Consider the following 19,310-nt stretch of genomic DNA (forward strand, 5'->3'; position numbering starts at 1 on the left):
CTGTTTGTCAATGCTTATTTTATCACTGCTAACATTGAATGTTGGATGTTGGAATTTAGTTAATATATACTTGATTTATTGGTATTATTGACTACTAGAGGATTGGGAAGTAGGCACCGGTATGGGACGGTGGCATACTAAAGATGGGTTTGGTTTTTAAAATAATACCATTACCCACCTACTTGGAATAAGGATGGGATTAACTAAAAGTTAAATCCATGGATTTGTATTGTCATGGCAACTACTTGTTGAGCGGCAATACCAGGGATTTTGGATGGATTTTATATATGTACTGTTATGGTGCCTCGGTATGAGCTTGAGCCTCAGGACCGATGGCTAGGGAGCGTATATGCATCGGGATGTGTAGCTGGCTACATGGTTGGAGGTGTACCATGTTTAGGTATAGGTACATATGCCCACTTCGTGTGCGTTTTAGCATGTTACCTCTATTCAGGTTGAGACCGGCCTGTAGTCCAGTGAGAGTCCTTTAGTGTGACTATATATATATATTTACAGACTATTAGCTATTGTTGAATTGTTTAGGATGTACATGCGTATCGGGCCTCTGTTTGGATTGTAGTAGTATAGAACTTGCGCGTGGGCCTGACCTACTTCTATTTTTCAGGTACACGACAGTTCCAGGCTTAGACGTGTTCGTGCTGAGCAGAGGTCTCTATTCACTCTTCCGACGATGTAGGGCTCTCTCTATAGTTTTATTTCTGGACGTTTATTACAGTTGTTCTATCTTCCGTTTGGATGTTTAATAGGGGTCCACTAGAGATGGATTCCCAAGTTGTAAACTGATGGAGTTTTGGAGTTTGGGTTTGATGGATTTTAATAATTATAATATTTTACGGATTCTACTTTTAGTTCCTTCCAGCTTTAATTTCATTTCTTAATTTATTTTGTATTCCGTGTTTATTATAAAATATTAATTGTTTGATATTCCCTCGGGTTTGGGCCTAGGCCTAATCAACCCGTGTCTCGGATCCGAGGGGTATCTCAGTTGGTATCAGAGCACTCCAAGTTCAAGTGTCTCTAGGATGTTTTCGTATTAAGTCTTCCGCGTAGCGTTTTCTCTTGAATAGAGCTTAAGTTAGGATTCATTGTATTCCTTATGGTTCATATAGAAAGGGTACTGACGTCTGTCTTTTCGTGTTAATAGATGGTTAACGCTAGAAATGGACAGAACATGCAAGGAACTAGGAAAGAAAGAAGAACGGCACGTAGGCAACAATATCTCCTACGGTGTCAGCAAATGGAGGAAGAGCAGCAAAGGCTTGGGTTTCAAGATGACATGGATCAGTTTCAGGAGGAACAGGAGAATGTTCAACAGACTCTGGACCAGGTCAGAGATCCAGAGATTCCTCCTCACCTCAATGACCTCGTTGCTCAGGCTATAGAGGCTGGGGTAACAACTGCACTTCAGAATCAGCCTCAGGTACAGCCGGCACCTGTACTAGCACCAGTGGTTCAGACGGATTCTTGGGGAAAGGCTAGGAGCTTTTTCACAAAGGGGAGTCCACCTGTGTTCTCAGGCTCAACCGATGCGAGAGCAGCTCACCAGTGGAAACAGGACATTGAGCGTCATCTTCGTTTGGTTCAGTGCACGGAGGTTCAGAAGTAGATGCTTGCTACTTTCAAGCTAGTTGAGGATGCACTACAGTGGTGGGAGTCAGTTACCACCTTAGATGAGAGGATGACATTGTCTTATGATGAGTTTAGTGCTCGCTTTGATGAGAAATATTTTCCCTATGCAGTCAGGGCAGTTATGAAGACCGAGTTTCTAAGTCTGCAGCAGGGAAACATGACAATGGTGGAGTATGAGCAGCAGTTCACACGCTTGTCTCTCTTTGCACCGGAGGAGGTGGATACAGAGGAGAAGAAACACAACAGTTTTGTCAAGGGACTGATGTGGTCTATCAAGAGAGCTATTACAGGTAGTCTAGCCTATACTACCTATGCTCAGGTGGTAGACGCCGCTCTACAACAGTATCAGTTGACTGTGGACATCAGACAGGCTCGTGGTGAGAAGCGGGGAGATAAAGACTCTACTAATCAGTCAGCTGAAAAGGGGAATGGCAATGGTCACCGGCAGAATGACAAAGGCAAGTTCCAAGGACAACAGCCTTGGAAGAAGCACAAAGGTTGTTCAGATGCTCACCGGAATGGGGCACCTATTCAGAGGCAACAGAATGGGGGACCACAGGCAGGACAGGGTCAGCCACAGGCTAACTGACAGAGGAGGCCATTTGGTACTTTCCAGGGTAGTTGTTACACTTGTAGAGAGTATGGTCATACCAACAGGTAGTGTCCTAAAGCAGGACAAGGACAGGGACAGAGACAGTATGTGCAGCAGGGACAGAGGGCGCCAGTGCCTCTACCAGCTCCACAGGTTCCACGGATTCAGGGACAGACACATCTGGCTTTACCAACACCACCGCAGACTCAGGGACAGATACCACAGCAGTTGCACTATGGCAGGGTGTATAACCCCATGCCACAGGATGTTCAGGCACCTCAGACTATTGAGGGTAAGTTTCTTATTCATGGTTTGCATGGACGTGTTTTATTTGATACGGGTGCTACACACTCATTTGTAGCTAGGACTTTTGTTGCTTTGTCTGGGATGAGGACGAGGGTATGCACTAGACTTCAGGGTATTTCTACACCATTGGGTGATACAACTATTATACATGAGAGTGATGGGCCTGTGACACTAGATATTGGCAGACTCGGATTTCTAACCAATCTATTGGTCCTGGACATGCACACTTATGATGTGATACTTGGGATGGATTGGTTGTCTCACTACCATGCCCAAGTTATTTGTTTTGATAGATCTATTATTTTTACCATACCTGGTCAGGATATGTATGTAGTAGCTATGCCACGTTCTAAAGGGGGCGGTAACACCTATTTGTTCCATGTGGAAGAGGAAAATGAGGAGGGGATTACTGTGTCATTGGATAACATACCAATTGTACAGGATTTCCCGGATGTATTTCAGAAGATTCCAGGGTTGCCACCTAGTCGCGAGATCAATTTTGTGATAGACTTAGCTCCAGGCACTGCGCCTATTGCTAGGGCACCCTATAGGATGGCACCGGTAGAGATGAGAGAGCTGAGGGATCAGATTCAGCAGTTGCTCAGCCAGGGTTTTATTCGTAGGAGTACATCACCTTGGGGAGCACCGGTTCTGTTTGTAAAGAAGAAGGATGGTTCGTTTCATCTGTGTATAGATTACAGGGAGTTGAACAAGGTTACGATTCGTAACAAGTATCCTTTGCCCAGGATTGATGACTTGTTTGATCAGTTAAGGGGAGCCACATATTTCTCCAAGATTGATCTGCGTTCTGGGTATCATTAGCTGAGGGTCAAGGAGCAAGATGTTCCTAAGACAGCATTTCTCACGCGATATGGTTCTTATGAGTTTCGAGTTATGCCGTTTGGGACGACTAATGCACCTGCAGTATTGATGGACTTAATGAATAGAGTCTTCCGGGCTTATTTGGATCAGTTTGTTATTGTCTTTATTGATGACATCTTGATCTATTCTCGGTCGGAGGACGATCATGCTAGACATCTTCGCATAATCTTGCAGACGCTTCGTAAGCACCAGTTATATGCCAAGTTCGAGAAGTGTGAATTTTGGCAGCGGGAGGTGAAATTTCTGGGTCACGTGGTGTTAGAAAAGGGGATAGCAGTGGATCCGGCCAAGGTTTCAACGGTGGTTGAGTGGGGACAGCCTACATCACCTACTGAGATTCGGAGTTTTCTCGGTCTGGCAGGATATTACAGGAGATTCATCCAGGGGTTCTCCAAGATAGCAGGACCACTCACTCATCTGACCAAGAAGGGTGTACAGTTCGTGTGGGATGAACACTGTCAGCGAGCTTTTAATGAGCTGAAAAGAAAGCTGACTTCTGCACCGGTTCTGGCTACTCCGCAGAGCGGGATAGAGTATCTTGTTTACACGGATGCTTCGTTGCAGGGTCTTGGTTGTGTATTGATGCAGGAGGAGCGACCGATTTCTTATAGATCTCGGAAACTTAAGCCTCATGAGCTTAATTATCCAACACATGATTTGGAGTTGGCAGCAGTGGTCTTTGCCTTGCGTATTTGGAGGCATTATCTGTTGGGTGAGTCCTTCAGATTATTCAGTGATCACAAGAGTCTGCAATACTTGTTCACTCAGCGGGAGTAAAATGTGAGACAGCGCAGGTGGTTGGAGTTTGTAAAAGACTATCATTTTTCTATACAGTACCATCCAGGGAAAGCGAATGTAGTGGCGGATGCACTTAGTCGCCGACCTGTTGGTAGTCTTTCTACTCTATTCACTACTGAGTGGAATGCTTTAAAGAGTGTGGATGAGTTATCGGATGCTTTTATGGCTTGCATGGTGGTTACACCTTCCATCATTCGCAAGGTTTTACAAGCACAACTCACCGATCAGCAGTGTGTCGACAAGGTCGCAGAGATAGCTTCCGGAGAGGTTCCATTCTACCATGTTGGGGCTGATGGAGGTTTAAGGTACAAGGGACGGTTAGTGGTACCTTCTGCTGATAATTTGAGGAATGATGTGATGACTGAGACTCATCACTCTGAGTTCTCTGTTCATCCAAGAGGCGATAAGATGTATCAAGATATGAAGCGGCAGTTTTGGTGGGCAGGTATGAAGAGGGACATTGCTCTTTTTGTTTCTCAATGTAGTACTTGTCAGATGGTTAAGATTGATCATCAGAGGCCGCCAGGAGCTCTACAGCCACTACCAATTTCGGAGTGGAAATGGGAGAGCATATCTATGGATTTTGTGGAAAGGTTGCCAAATTCTTTCAAGGGGCATAATTCCATATGGGTCATTGTGGATAGGTTGACCAAGTCAGCTCATTTCTTGCCTATTTGCACTGACTACACTTCGGAGCAGTTGGCGAGGCTTTACATTTCAGAGATTGTGAAGCTACATGGCATTCCATTGTCTATTATATCGGACAGGGATTCAAGCTTTGTATCTGGATTTTGGAAGAGTTTTCAGCAGGCTTTAGGTACGGAGTTACACCTTAGTACTGCTTATCATCCTCAGACTGACGGACAGACTGAGAGGGTGAATCAGATTATGGAAGATATGCTTCGGTCGTGTGTTCTGGATTTCAAGGGCCACTGGGAGGAATATTTGCCACTTGTGGAGTTTGCTTATAATAATAGTTTCCAGAAGACTATTGGTATGGCACCATTTAAGGCATTGTACGGTCGACCGTGTCGGTTACCTGTTTGTTGGATGGAGGTTGGAGAGAATCGATTCTTAGGTCCTGAGTTCATCAAGGATACCAATGAAAATATTGCTCTTATTCGAGATCGCATGCGTACTGCCCAAAGCAGGCAGAAGAGCTATGCTGATCGTCGTACTCGGGCCTTGGAGTTTCAGGTTGGGGATCAGGTTCTACTCAAAGTGTCTCCTATGAAGGGTGTTATGCGCTTTGGGAAAAAAGGGAAGTTGTCACCGCGATTTGTTGGTCCATTCATGATTATGGATCGCATTGGAGCTGTTGCTTATTGGTTGGCACTTCCGGATACTTTGGATCGCGTCCACAACGTGTTTCATGTTTCCATGTTGCGGAAATTTCTTCAAGATGAGGATCGGTATCAGCATATCGATGTTGGGGAGATTGCGTTGCAGCCGGATACAACTTATTTAGAGCCACCGTGTCGTATTGTCGACCGACGAGATCAGATTCTACGTAATAAGGTTATTCCTTTGGTTCGTGTTAAGTGGAGTCATCACAATGAGTCTGAGTCCACTTGGGAACGAGAGGATGTCATTCACTCACGGTTTCCTGAAATATTGGAAGAAGGTAAGAGTGAATTCCGAGGACAGAATTCCTTTTGTTAGGGGGGAAGAATGTAATACCCCTAATTTTAAAAAAGGATATTCCTGGTATTTAATGGTATTTAATTTATTATTTAAGTGCATTTTATTTGATTATGTGTCATTATTTTTTTATTAGGTGCTTAACTATTTTCTTTTGTGGTGATTTAATTTATTTCTTTTATGGTGATTTAATTTATTTAAATGATATTTATTTTTAGTTATTTGATTGGAATTATTTGTTACTGTTTTAATTATTTAAGTGGCATTAATGGTTTAAGTGTAATTGGTTTAGTTATTTGATTGGAATTACTTGTTAGTGTTTTAATTATTTAATTGGTATTAATAGTTTAAGTGTAATTGGTTTAATTATTCTATGTGTGTCTTATTTTATGTGTGTCTTATTTGGTTTAATTGGGTTTACTAATTATTATTTTGTTCAATTAGATTATTTGTTAAGTATTTAATGGTGAATAGGGTAATTAGGTAAATACATCTAACTAGGGTTTTAATTACAATATAAATTAGGGTTTTATATTATAACCGTCGTAGGTTTCTACATTAATTGGATGGGCCGGTTAGGATTGTGAGTTGGACTTAAATGAACCTAGGGTTTAGGAAAACTCTATAAGTATAAGGTAGACGTCTGTGTAGGGTTTTTTTTAAACCAAGCACACGTTTTGTGGAAGTGGAGAAGTAAAAACGCAGTTTTTCACATTCTGCCAAGGTTTGATCAAAGCTCCAATTTCGCTTCGTCCGTGGTCCGATCGAGCTGAATTTTGGAGGAGAGGTTCATGACTCAATGACGCACAATCTGAACGGTGGAGATCAGAGTTTGACCTCGGGAATAGTGATTCGTACTCGTGAACAGTAACTGGGTCGCACAGGTTTTTTTCCATTCTGCCCAGATTTCATCAAACATCCGATCCCGCTTCGTCCGTGGTCCGATCGAGCTAAATTTTGAAAGAGAGGTTCATGACTCAGTGACGCACAATCTGAACGGTGGAGATCAGAGTTTAACCTCGGGAACAGTGATTCGTACTCGTGAACAGTAACTGGGTCGCACAGGTTTTTTCCATTCTGCCCAGATTTCATCAAACATCCGATTCTGCTTTGTCCGTGGTCCGATCGAGCTGAAATTTGGAGTATAGGTTCATGACTCAGTGTCGCACAATCTGAACGGTTAAGATCAGATTTTGAGTTCGGGAATAGTGTTTCGTACCCGTGAACAGTGACCAGGTTTTGGAACTCGCCGGGATTTTTTAAGAAGACGACGTTGAACTTTGAACAAAAGTTTCTGAGGCAAGATTCTATCCTTACTCTTTCCCTTAGGCTTCATACTCTTTGCACTCTTAAATGATTTCAGGATTAATGAAGATTAAACCAAACTAAAATGATATCTGTTTTGCTATGAAACTGATAGTTACAGTAGTGTTGTATGCTTGTTCAACCTAGACTGAGCATGTTTGTGGATGCATTGTGGTTCTATGGTTCATGTTTTTCCTTACCACTGCTAGTATAAATTATTGGAAGGATGGGTCTAGATGATAGCTATCTTAACTTCTGTAATAGCAACTGTTGGAACTTAAATACTAGGAGGATTTGAGTTTAACACTAGATCGGTTTTGTGGAACACTATAATTTAAGCATGTCTACATACATACTGTGAATATTGTTTTGATGCTTACATTATCACAGTTAGTATCAACTGTGGAGGTTAGGATTTTGTGATACATACCCTACATATCTGTATGTCATTTGTAAGGTGTTAAATGGAAGTTTTAATTAATTCTGTCTTTATATCAGACTAAAGGGAACAAACTTAATTTGGGCATGTATATGTTGTTGTTGTGACCCTGTTTATCAATGCTTATTTTATCGCTGCTAACATTGAATGTTGGATGTTGGAATTTAGTTAATATATGCTTGATTTATTGGTATCATTGACTACTGGAGGATTGGGAAGTAGGCACCAGTATGGGACGGTGGCATACTAAGGATGGGTTTGGTTTTTAAAACAATACCATTACCCACCTACTTGGAATAAGGATGGGATTAACTAAAAGTTAAGTCCCGTGGATTTGTATTGTCATGGCAACTACTTGTTGAGCGGCAATACCAGGGATTTTGGATGGATTTTATATATGTACTGTTATGGTGCCTCGGTATGAGCTTGAGCCTCAGGACCGATGGCTAGGGAGCGTATATGCATCGGGATGTATAGCTGGCTACGATGGTTGGAGGTGTACCCTGTTTAGGTATAGGTATATATGCCCACTTCGTGTGCATTTTAGCATGTTACCTCTATTCAGGTTGAGACCGGCCTGTAGTCCAGTGAAAGTCCTTTAGTGTGACTATATATATATATTTACGGACTATTATCTATTGTTGAATTGTTTAGGATGTACATGCGTATCGGGCCTCTGTTTGGATTGTAGTAGTATAGAACTTGCGCGTGGGCCTGACCCACTTCTATTTTTCAGGTACACGACAGTTCCAGGCTTAGACGTGTTCGTGCTGAGCAGAGGTCTCTATTCACTCTTCCGACGATGTAGGGCTCTCTCTATAGTTTTATTTCTGGATGTTTATTACAATTGTTCTATCTTCCGTTTGGATGTTTAATAGGGGTCCACTAGAGATGGATTCCCAAGTTGTAAACTGATGGAGTTTTGGAGTTTGGGTTTGATAGATTTTAATAATTATAATATTTTACGGATTCTATTTTTAGTTCCTTCCAGCTTTAATTTCATTTCTTAATTTATTTTGTATTCCGTGTTCATTATAAAATATTAATTGTTTGATATTCCCTTGGGTTTGGGCCTGGGCCTGATCAACCCGTGTCTCGGATCCGAGGGGTATCTCAATGCTCTCTTATTTTCACTCCGGTATTGGTAGTGGCTATAGAGCTCCTGGCGGCCTTTGATGATCAATCTTGACCATCTGACAAGTACTACATCGTGAGGCAAAAAGAGCAATGTCCCTCTTCATACCTGCCCACCAAAACTGTCGTTTCATATCTTGATACATTTTATCACCTCCTGGAGGAACAGAGAACTCAGAGTGGTAAGTCTCAGTCATCATATCCTTCTTCAAATCATCAGCAGAAGGTACCACTAACCATCCCTTCTACCTCAAACCTCCATCAGCCCCAACATAGTAGAATGGAACCTCTCCGGAAGCTATCTCTGCAACCTTGTCAATGCACTGCTGATCCGTGAGTTGTGCCTTCAAAACCTTATGAATGAAAGAAGGTGTAACTACTATACAAGCCATGAACGCATCCGACAATTCATCTACCTTCTTCAATGCATTCCACTTAGTAGTGAATAGAGCAGAAAGACTAGCAACAGGTCGGCGACTGAGTGCATCCGCTACCATATTTGCTTTCCTTGGATGGTACTGTATAGAAAAATGATAGTCTTTCACAAACTCCAACCACCTGCGCTGTCTCATATTCAGCTCCCGCTGAGTGAACAAGTACTGCAGACTCTTGTGATCACTAAATAACCTGAAGGATTTACCCAACCAATAATGCCTCCAAATACGTAAGGCAAAGACCACAGCTGTCAACTCCAAATCATGCGTTGCATAATTAAGCTCATGAGGCTTAAGCTTTCGAGATCCATAAGAAATCGGTCGCTCCTCCTGCATTAAAACACATCCAAGACCCTGCAACGAAGCATCCGTGTAGACAAGATATTCTAACCCGCTCTGTGGAGTAGCCAAAACCGGTGCAGAAGTCAACTTCCTTTTCAGCTCATCAAAAGCTCGCTGACAGTGCTCATCCCACACGAACTGTACACCCTTCTTGGTCAGATGACTGAGTGGTCCTGCTATCTTGGAGAACCCCTGGATAAACCGACCATAATATCCTGCCAAACTGAGAAAACTTTGAATCTCGGTAGGTGAAGTAGGCTGTCCCCACTCTACCATAGCTGAAACCTTGGCTGGATCAACCGCTAACCCCCTTTCTGACACCACATGACCCAGAAACTTCATTTCCCACTGCCAAAATTCACACTTCTCGAACTTGGCATATAATTGGTGCTCACGAAGCGTCTGTAAGACTATTCGAAGATGTCTAGCATGGTCATCCTCAGACCTAGAATAGATCAAGATATCATCAATAAAGACAATGATAAATTGATCCAAATAAGCCCGAAAGACTCTGTTCATGAATCCATGAACACTGCAGGTGCATTAGTCGTCCTAAATGGCATGACACGAAACTCATGAGAACCATATCTCGTAAGAAATGATGTCTTAGGAACATCCTACTCCCTAACCCTCAGTTGATGATAGCCAGAATGTAGATCAATCTTGGAGAAGTATGTAGCTCCCCGTAACTGATCAAACAAATCATCGATCCTGGGTAGAGGGTACTTGTTACGAATAATAACCTTATTCAACTCCCTGTAATCTATACACAGGCGAAGCGAACCATCATTCTTCTTCACAAATAGAACCGGTGCTCCCCAAGGTGCTGTACTCCTACGAATAAAACCCTGGCTGAGTAATTGCTGAATCTGATCCCTCAGCTCTCTCATCTCCACCGGTGCCATCCTATAGGGTGTCCTAGCAATAGGCGTAGTGCCTGGAGCTAAGTCTATCATAAAATTGATCTCGCGACTAGGTGGCAATCCTAGAATCTCCTAAAATACATCCGAGAAATCCTGTACAATCGGTATGTTATCCAATGATACAATAGTCCCCTCCTCTGTTTTTTCCTCCACATGGAACAAATAGGTGTTACTGACTCCGCTAGAATGCATGTCCTAACCAGGTAGGGTAAACACAATAGACCTATCAAAACAATTAACTTAGGCATGGTAGTGAGACAACCAATCCATCCCAAGTATCACATCATAAGTGTGCATGTCCAGGACCAATAGATTGGCTAGAAACCTGAGTCTGCCAATATCTAGTGCCACAGGTCCATCACTCTCATGAAGAATGGCTGTATCGCCCAACGGTGTAGAAATACCCTATGGTCTATTGCATACCCGAGTAGTCATCCTTGAAAAAGTAACAAAAGTCCTAGCTACAAATGAGTGTGTAGCATCCGTATCAAATAAAACACATCCATGAAAACCATGTATAGGAAACTTACCCTCAACAGTCTGAGGTGCCTGCATATCCTGTGGCATAGGGTTGTACACCCAGCCATAATGTAGCTGTTGTGGTGCCTGTCCCTGAGGCTGCGGTGACGCTGGTAAAGCTGGATAAGTCTGTTCCTGAATCCGTGGAACCTGTGGAGCTGGTAAAGGCACTGGCGCCCTCTGCCCCTACTGCACATGCTATCCCTGTCCCTGTCTCTGTCCCTGTCTGGCTGAAGGACAATGCCTGGAAGTGTGACCATACTCTCCATAAGTGTAATAACTACCCTGGAAAGTACCAAATGGCCTCCTCTGTCGGTTAGCCTGTGGCTGTCCCTGTCCTGCCTATGGTCCCCCATTCTGCTGTCGCTGAATAGGTGCCACATCCCTAGGAGCATCTGATCCTCCCTTGTGCTTCTTCCAAGGCTGTTGTCCCTGGAACTTGTCCTTGTCATTCTGTCAGTGACCGTTCCCATTCCCTTTTTCAGCTGACTGATTAGCAGAGTCTCTGTCACCCCGCTTTTCACCCTTGGCCTGTCTGATATCCACGATCAACTAATACTGCTATAGAGCGGCGTCTACCACCTGAGCATAGGTAGTATAGGTTGGACTACCAGTAATAGCTCTCTTGATAAACCACATCAGTCCCTTAACGAAACTGTTGCGCTTCTTCTCCTTTGTATCCACTTCTTCCGGTGCAAAGAGAAACAAGCGTGTGAACTGCTGCTCGTACTCTGCCACTGTCATGTTTCCTTGTTGCGGATTGAGAAACTCAGTCTTCATGGCTGCCCTGACTACAGAAGGAAAATATTTTTCTTCAAAGCGTGCACTGAACTCATCATAAGTCAAAGTCATCCTCTTCTCTATGGTGGTAACTGACTCCCACACTGTAGTGCATCCCCAACTAGCTTGAAGGTAGCAAGCATTTGCTTCTAAACCTCTGTGTACTGAACCAAATGAAGATATCGCTCGATGTCCTATTTCCACTGGTGAGTTATTCTCGCATCGGTGGAGCCTGTGAACTCAGGTGGGCTCCCCTTTATAAAAGAACTCCTAGCCTTCTCCTAAGTATCAGTCTGAACAACTTGTGCTGGTATTAGTGCTGGTAACGGTGCCGGCTGTACCTGAGGCTGATTCCAAAGTGCAGTCGTTACTCCTGCTTCTATAGCAAGAGCAATAAGGTCATTAAGGTGAGGAGGAAACTCTGGATCTCCTCCCTGATCCCGAGTCTCCTGAACTTCCTCCTGCTCCTCATAAAACTGACCTTCATCCTCCTGAAGCTGCCTACGGGCCGCTTCCCTTCGTTGCCGATTATTCCGTCTGGTTCTTGCGTTAACCATTCTGTTAACACAGAAAGACAGACATCAACATGACTAAACTGAACCGTAAAGAATACAATGAATCTTAATACTTAAGCTCTAATCAAGAGAAAACGCTACACGAAAGTCTTATACGATAAAATCCTAGAGACACTTGAACCTAGAGTGCTCTGATACCAACTGTGATACCCCTCGGATCTAAGACATGGGTTGATCAGGCCAAGGCCCAAACCCGAGGGATATCAAACAATTAAGGTATTTTAAATTGAACACATAATACAAAGTGAAATATGAAATAATTTAATAAGCTGAAAGAAACTAAAAGGAAATCCTTGAATCATAATTAATCAAATCCGATAATCCAAAACTCCATAAGTTTACAACTCGGGAATCCATCCATTGGACCCCTTATTAAAATTCTCAAACAAAAACTGAAATAATAAAAATAAAATCTGAAATTATCATAGAGAAGATTCCTACATAATCGGAGGAATGAATATATGTATCTGCTCTGCACGTCCATGCTCTAACCCTGGAACTGAAGAACACCTGAAAATTAAAGGAGTGGGTCAGGCCCACATACAAGTCCTGATCTACTACAATCCAATAGTAATCTGATACACAAATAGATACTAGGAAGACTCAACAATAGCTAGAGTAGTCCATATATGTATATAGTACACACTATAGGACGCTCGCTAGTCCAGTAAGTCTGTCTTAGCCTGAATAGAAGGCAACATGCAAATACGCACCCTAAGGTGGGCATGAGTACCTAGACCTACCAAGGAACAACACATATGTCTAGTTATCCATCCTAGGCAATATACGCGCCCTAATCATGGTCATGAGACTCAAGCTCATACCACGGCACTATATAATATATATATATATATAAAGTCCATACTCCTCCTAATACAAAATACCATCCATCTGTGTAGTGGTCTAATATATGTATAACAAATCCATCCTGAAACCATAGTAGGTCATTCAATTCTCAATTGATATAACACAAGTAGGTGATGGACTTAGCCTTTATGATTAATTCATACCTTAATCCAAATTTAGGTAGGGCTGAGTGTCTGACTAATTCGTACCTAGTATGACGCCGTCCTATACCGGTACATACCATCCTCTAGTTTACGTAGTTAATAACAAAGTATAATTATTTATTAACCACATCCCAGAATAAGCATAAATATAGTTTAGCATGTATACAATGAATTTATGCATCCAATATAATATTTAGACATCTCATTACAGTTCTTTATATAAATGAAAAGACTGTACATTTAGCTCCTCCAGTTAACATAGTTGACGAAAACAGTATTTGATACTAATCAACCATACTCCAAAATTTGCATAAATACAGTTTAACATGTGTATAACTAAATTATGCATCCAATAAAAATTTTAGAATCCCAATTCCAGTCCTTTAAATTGATAAATTAAAAATATACAATTTACTTCTCCATATAGTACCATAACTGATGCATTGTATGGCAGATTTTAAACATCAGTTAATTCCAATTAAACATACACATATTTAACTACTATATGCTTATATCATAGCTAAAAACATGTCTCGCAATTTAAGATTTTACAGAGAAATAAAATTCAAAAAACAGTAGACAATAGAAATTAATTTTCAAATCATCCACCCACGAGTTCACTGTTTAATCTTAGATTAATTCTGTTCTCAATTCCTACTTATAATCATGCTTCCCAACATTTTTATAAGTCTTAAACATTAAATTACAACATCTAGTAGCCTTTAAATAATTTTAGAAAATCCAATTTCAGCCAAAAAGTCCCTAAAACTCAATTCTGTGCGTTTTAAGATGGAGCAGGCTCTTTAAAAACTTTGAGCCTGCTCAAAACCATTTGGAGCCTGCTCTAAAACACTTAGAGCCTGCTCTAAATCACTTAAAGCCGGCTCCAACTCTTTGGGAGCCGGCTCTAAGGGTTTTGGGAGCCTGCTCTCCCTCCCTTAGCAGCCGTTGTCCGTTCCAGCTTCGTCTTCTCTGATTCCGGTGATTACCAGAGCCTCTGCAACATGTTTTAATTTTTATTCTAGGTTCAATCTTAGTCCTAGGTACATATTAAACCACTGATATTCAACGATAGCATGCATGTAACACAGGTTTAGAAGCAACGATCACAGAACCGTAGTCTGAAATTTTAAGCAACCCACAACAGATTAATTTGGTGAAATTCAATACTGTGTTAATTACGTATTCCAGGGTTCGTTTAATGTCTCAGACCAATCCTCAAACATTAATATATATTCACAACAAGAATTTAACACAGATTTAAAAATAATCCGCAACAAGATTTCAGTTAACACTTTTAAGCAACACTAAAACAGATTAATTCAATGGAACTAAAAACTGATTTAAACATGCATATTAGATGAATCATAGCATTCGTTTTATCTATTTTAATCTTTGATTAATCCCTAGAGTCTTAACTAGGCATGCACAAAACATAAATTAACGGGAGAGAGAAAAACAGAGATTTGCCTGTAGTTTCAGATTTTGTAACTGTAATCCACCGTCTCTAAAGTTTTCGAAAACATCCTAGACTATCGTTCCACTCCTCCGGTGCTCTTGGTTCAACCCAGAAGCACTCCACTCCTTCCACTTTAAGCCTCTCTGTAAATTACTCAAACTCCCTCTCTGTTTCTCTGCCCTCACAACTCTCTGTATCCCTCTGTAACGTGAAAAGAGTTTATGTGTTTTGTTTTCTAAAACCCTAAACCCACATAAAGAATATATTTATAGGCTCAATACTCCAACCTTAATCCTTGTATAATTAGAGCCCTAATGAAACCCTTAGTCGACCCAAGAAAACCTAAGTTTTAATCTATGTCGGCTAAACATACACAAATCCTTTAATTTAATTAAAAATACAAGTAATTAAACTAAAACACAATTAAACAATAATTCAATTTAACACAAATGTTACATTTAAATCAATTAATTCAAATAATCAAGCAAATAATTAATTAATAAAAACAAACAGATAAATGTTTTAAAAATGCACATAAATAATTAAAACAAATTCCAGAACTGTTCTTTAAAATTAGGGGTATTACAAAGAAGGACCCTCTAAGGACCGCTGATGCTTCTGCTGCTACCTCTTCTCCTGCCTCGGTATCTTCTTCTGCCACTATCTCTAGCACTTCCTCTCTTATCAATCCGACCGTGGTAACTGCCAGCCCGGTCATCAACGTTCTGCCTACCAATCTGAACACAACTTCCTTAGTCAGCAACCCTCCGAGCGCTACCACTGTTGCTGCTCGTGAAAAGGAGAGAGGAAAAAGCCTTTGCCTGAGGGTACATCTGGTCTATATCCCTCAAAGCAGAAGGGTTCGCACCTCTGGGCCGAATGCGCCCGTGTCCCCACTAATCAGGCCCCCTCCACCCTCTGGGTCTGTCACAGCCAATGCTTCTACCTCTGTAATGGCGCCATGGAGTCCTCGGTTCATCCGAGCGGATGGGACAAGTGTGAAGCCTAGCGAGACAATGTTCAGGGATGGTCCTACTGCCATGGCATATTATAGGAATATGTGGACTCCCAAGGATATTGAAGTGGCCAGAGGCTTGTCACAAAATGAAGTGTTTAGCCGTTTCCCCCCACTTAGTAAAGTGATTTATTGCCAGCAACACATATTTGTTCTGAGCTCTTGCAGTTGGCAGAGGACCAACCACATCCACCCTCATTGTGCTAAAGGCCATGGTGTGGCCATTACGTGCAACTCCTCAGGTGGTTGGTGGATCAATGGTCCGTATCTTTGGCATTTGTCACACCTTTTAGAGAACTCTTCCGCATCTCTTGACATGTTCGGCCAGAAGTACCCCTGTGTCATTGCTTTGTGCGCTAAAGATCTTCCCCCGGAATGATTTCCACATACACCTTCATGAATAGCTCGCAATATCTGCCGAGCCTCTATAGGGGTGACATATTTCAAGTATGGCCCGGAAAAAGATCTTCTGTACAACTGGTTATACACTGTGGCATACTTTGCAGCATTCGATTTGACCTTCCTAGCCTCTTCCTGTTGCTCGGGCAAAGTACCATCCCGAATGTAAGTTATGATTGGATCAATCCAACTCGGCTCATATGGTATGAGATTCACTTGCCAAGGATCGGAGCCTGTAGGCTCTTCGAAGATGGATGGCTGGCTCAGTATACCTATTGGAATCACCCTTGCCAATGTCTCCCCAAAATTCGAAGCACTGCATGCTAACTGATTGGCATCGTCGTTATGCTCTCTCGGCAACCGGATGAATTCAATTTTCTCAAAGCCTTTGGCTGCATGCAGCACGGCAGAACGATATACTTCCATCATTTCGTCCTTGGTTTCTTAATCACCATTCACTTGACGGACAATTAACTGTGAGTCACTAAAAGCAGTTAAGTTGCTGACCCTCAGCTCTTTGGCCAACTTTAGTCCATTGAGCAACGCCTCGTATTCTGCTTCATTATTAGTGGCTCGGAATTCAAGTCTGAGCGCTTTGCTCAAGGACATACTGTAGACATTAAAATTTAGTGGGCTTTGGTTTTAACGAATGGACCCATTAAATATAGGCCTAATGTTTAAATAAATTATTTAATTTACCAGGCTTGGTCCACTTAAATTATTTAATCAGCCCAGCCCAGATAATTAAATGAAACGATAATTATTCCTAATAAAATATATTTTGAATAATTATCTTTAAGGATAATTATCACAATATAACCGGCCCGGCCCAGTTATAGTTTTATCCTTATTAGGAGATGACACGTGTCATCATCCTTTTAATCCAAGAAGCATATAAATAGAGGCCTGGAGGAAGAAAGGGGGAGGATTCAGAATTCAGAAGTCTACAAATTCAGACACAAATTCAGAATTCAGAAGTCTACAAATTCAGACACAAATTCAGAATTCAGAAGTTCAGAGACTCAAAAATCCAAAGACTCAGAATTCAGACACAAATTCAGAATTGAAACCCAAAAGCGAAGAACATCAAGCACATCCAACAACGTGCCGTTCTTCATCAAATTCCACAGTGATTCAAGAACAAGCTCGTGCAGCCCTTGGATTCAACCAACCAAAAACAAGGAGATCGAATCAGAGGACCATTCTTTTTTTGTAAAAAATATTACAAAGGACTGCACTCCACATTCATAAATTAATAAAATTCTATTTTGCTCCATATTTTGTTTCTATTGCAGACTTACAAAATTTGTGTGTACACGTACCCTCTAGCGTTTGCAATTTGATCCCAATACCTGCCCGCATCTGGTTGGAGGAGCCATTTACGTAGAGCTTCCATGGACATCTTCTAAGGTCTTCCACTGTATCTTTTGAATCGCACTCCAGCAAAAAATCTGCTACCACTTGCCCTTTGATTGCTGTTCTGGGCTCATATGTTATGTCAAATGAACTTAACTCTATGACCCATTTCGTTATTCTCCCCGAGAGGTCTGGCTTGTGCATGAGCACTCTGATTGGGAAAGTTGTCAGAATGACTATAGGATGGGACTCGAAATAATGCCGCAACTTTCTCTTGGCATTAACGAGTGAAAGTATTACCCGTTCGGCCTTCGAATATCTTCGTTCAGCCTCGGTCATCGTTTTACTAACATAAAACACGGGGTACTGCACTCCTTCCTTGTAACGAATCAAAATGACACTTGTTGCAATGCTAGAAACTCCAAGATATAAAAATAGCTTCTTTCTTGGATCAGGAACAGACATGACTGGTGGATTCTGCATATACTCTTTTAATTGAGTCAGTGTTTGTCGCTGTTCGTCCCCCCAGACCTGTCTCCCATAGCTCCGTATTGTGTCGAAGAATGGCTTACAAAGATCTGACAGCTTTGAAATGAACCGGCTTAATGCAGCTATTCGACCCGTGAGAGATTGCACTTCTTTGATTGTCCTTGGTTCCACATTTGTGATCAGAGCTTCTGCCTGAGCTAGGCTAGCCTTTATTCCTCTGTGGTTAACTACATGTCCTAGGAATTGGCCAGAACTCACACCAAATGAACACTTGTTTGGATTAAGCCTCATTCCATATCTTCTTAGCACATCAAACACGTCTTGGAGATGTTTCAGATGATCAACTTTCTTCTTACTCTTCACCACCATGTCATCAATGTAAGCCTCCACAGTTTTTCCCATCTGATCTTTAAAAATCTTGTTGATCAGCCTCTGGTAGGTTGCTCCTGCATTCTTTAGTCCGAACGGCATGACTTTGTAGCAGTAAGTCCCTCGTTCAGTAACGAAATAAGTTTTTTTTTTCATCAGCGGGGTTCATGGGGATTTGATTGTAGCCTGAATAAGCATCTAGGAAGGTTAAATGCTCGTACCCCATGGTAGCATCTACTATTTAGTCAATCTTTGGCAGCGGGAAGCTATCATTCGTACAGGCTTTGTTTAAATTGGTGAAGTCAATACATACTCACCATTTGCCATTTTTTTTTGGCACAACGACAACATTTGAGAGCCAGTCTGGGTACTGTACTTCCCTAATGAACGTTACATCAAGTAACCTATCAACCTCTTCGGCTATAATCTGATTGCGTTCTGGAGCGAACCTTCTCTGCTTCTGCCTTATATGTTTCATGGTCAGATTAACGTAAGGGAATGATATGATATAGAAAGACTGATTCCAGGCATGTCTAAGTGACTCCATGTGAACACATCAACATTCCGAGACAAAAAATCAACTAGCTCCCATTTTTCTTCCTCGGCAAGTCTTATTCCCACTCTAGTTGTTCGCTCTGGCCTGTCATGGTGGATCTGCACATCAGCAAGAGGCTCTTTAGTTAAGTCCATAGGCTCCTCCTCCCCATTCTGTGTGGGTGGAGGTTCCTGTAATTGCTATTTCGAGCTTGCCGAGCGAATAGGTGCTTTTCCTTTTCCAGCGAATTTCATAGTCACAGAATAACACTCCTTAGCTGCAACCTGGTTCCATGAATATCAATCACCTTATTTTCGTTAGGCCCTAGGAACCTCATTACCTGGTGCAGAGTTGAAGG

Source organism: Cornus florida, unplaced genomic scaffold (genome assembly GCF_030987335.1).
Source record: "Cornus florida cultivar Cherokee Brave unplaced genomic scaffold, ASM3098733v1 CherokeeBrave_3.0.0_Hap2_Chr10, whole genome shotgun sequence".
Classification (NCBI taxonomy): Eukaryota; Viridiplantae; Streptophyta; class Magnoliopsida; order Cornales; family Cornaceae; genus Cornus; species Cornus florida.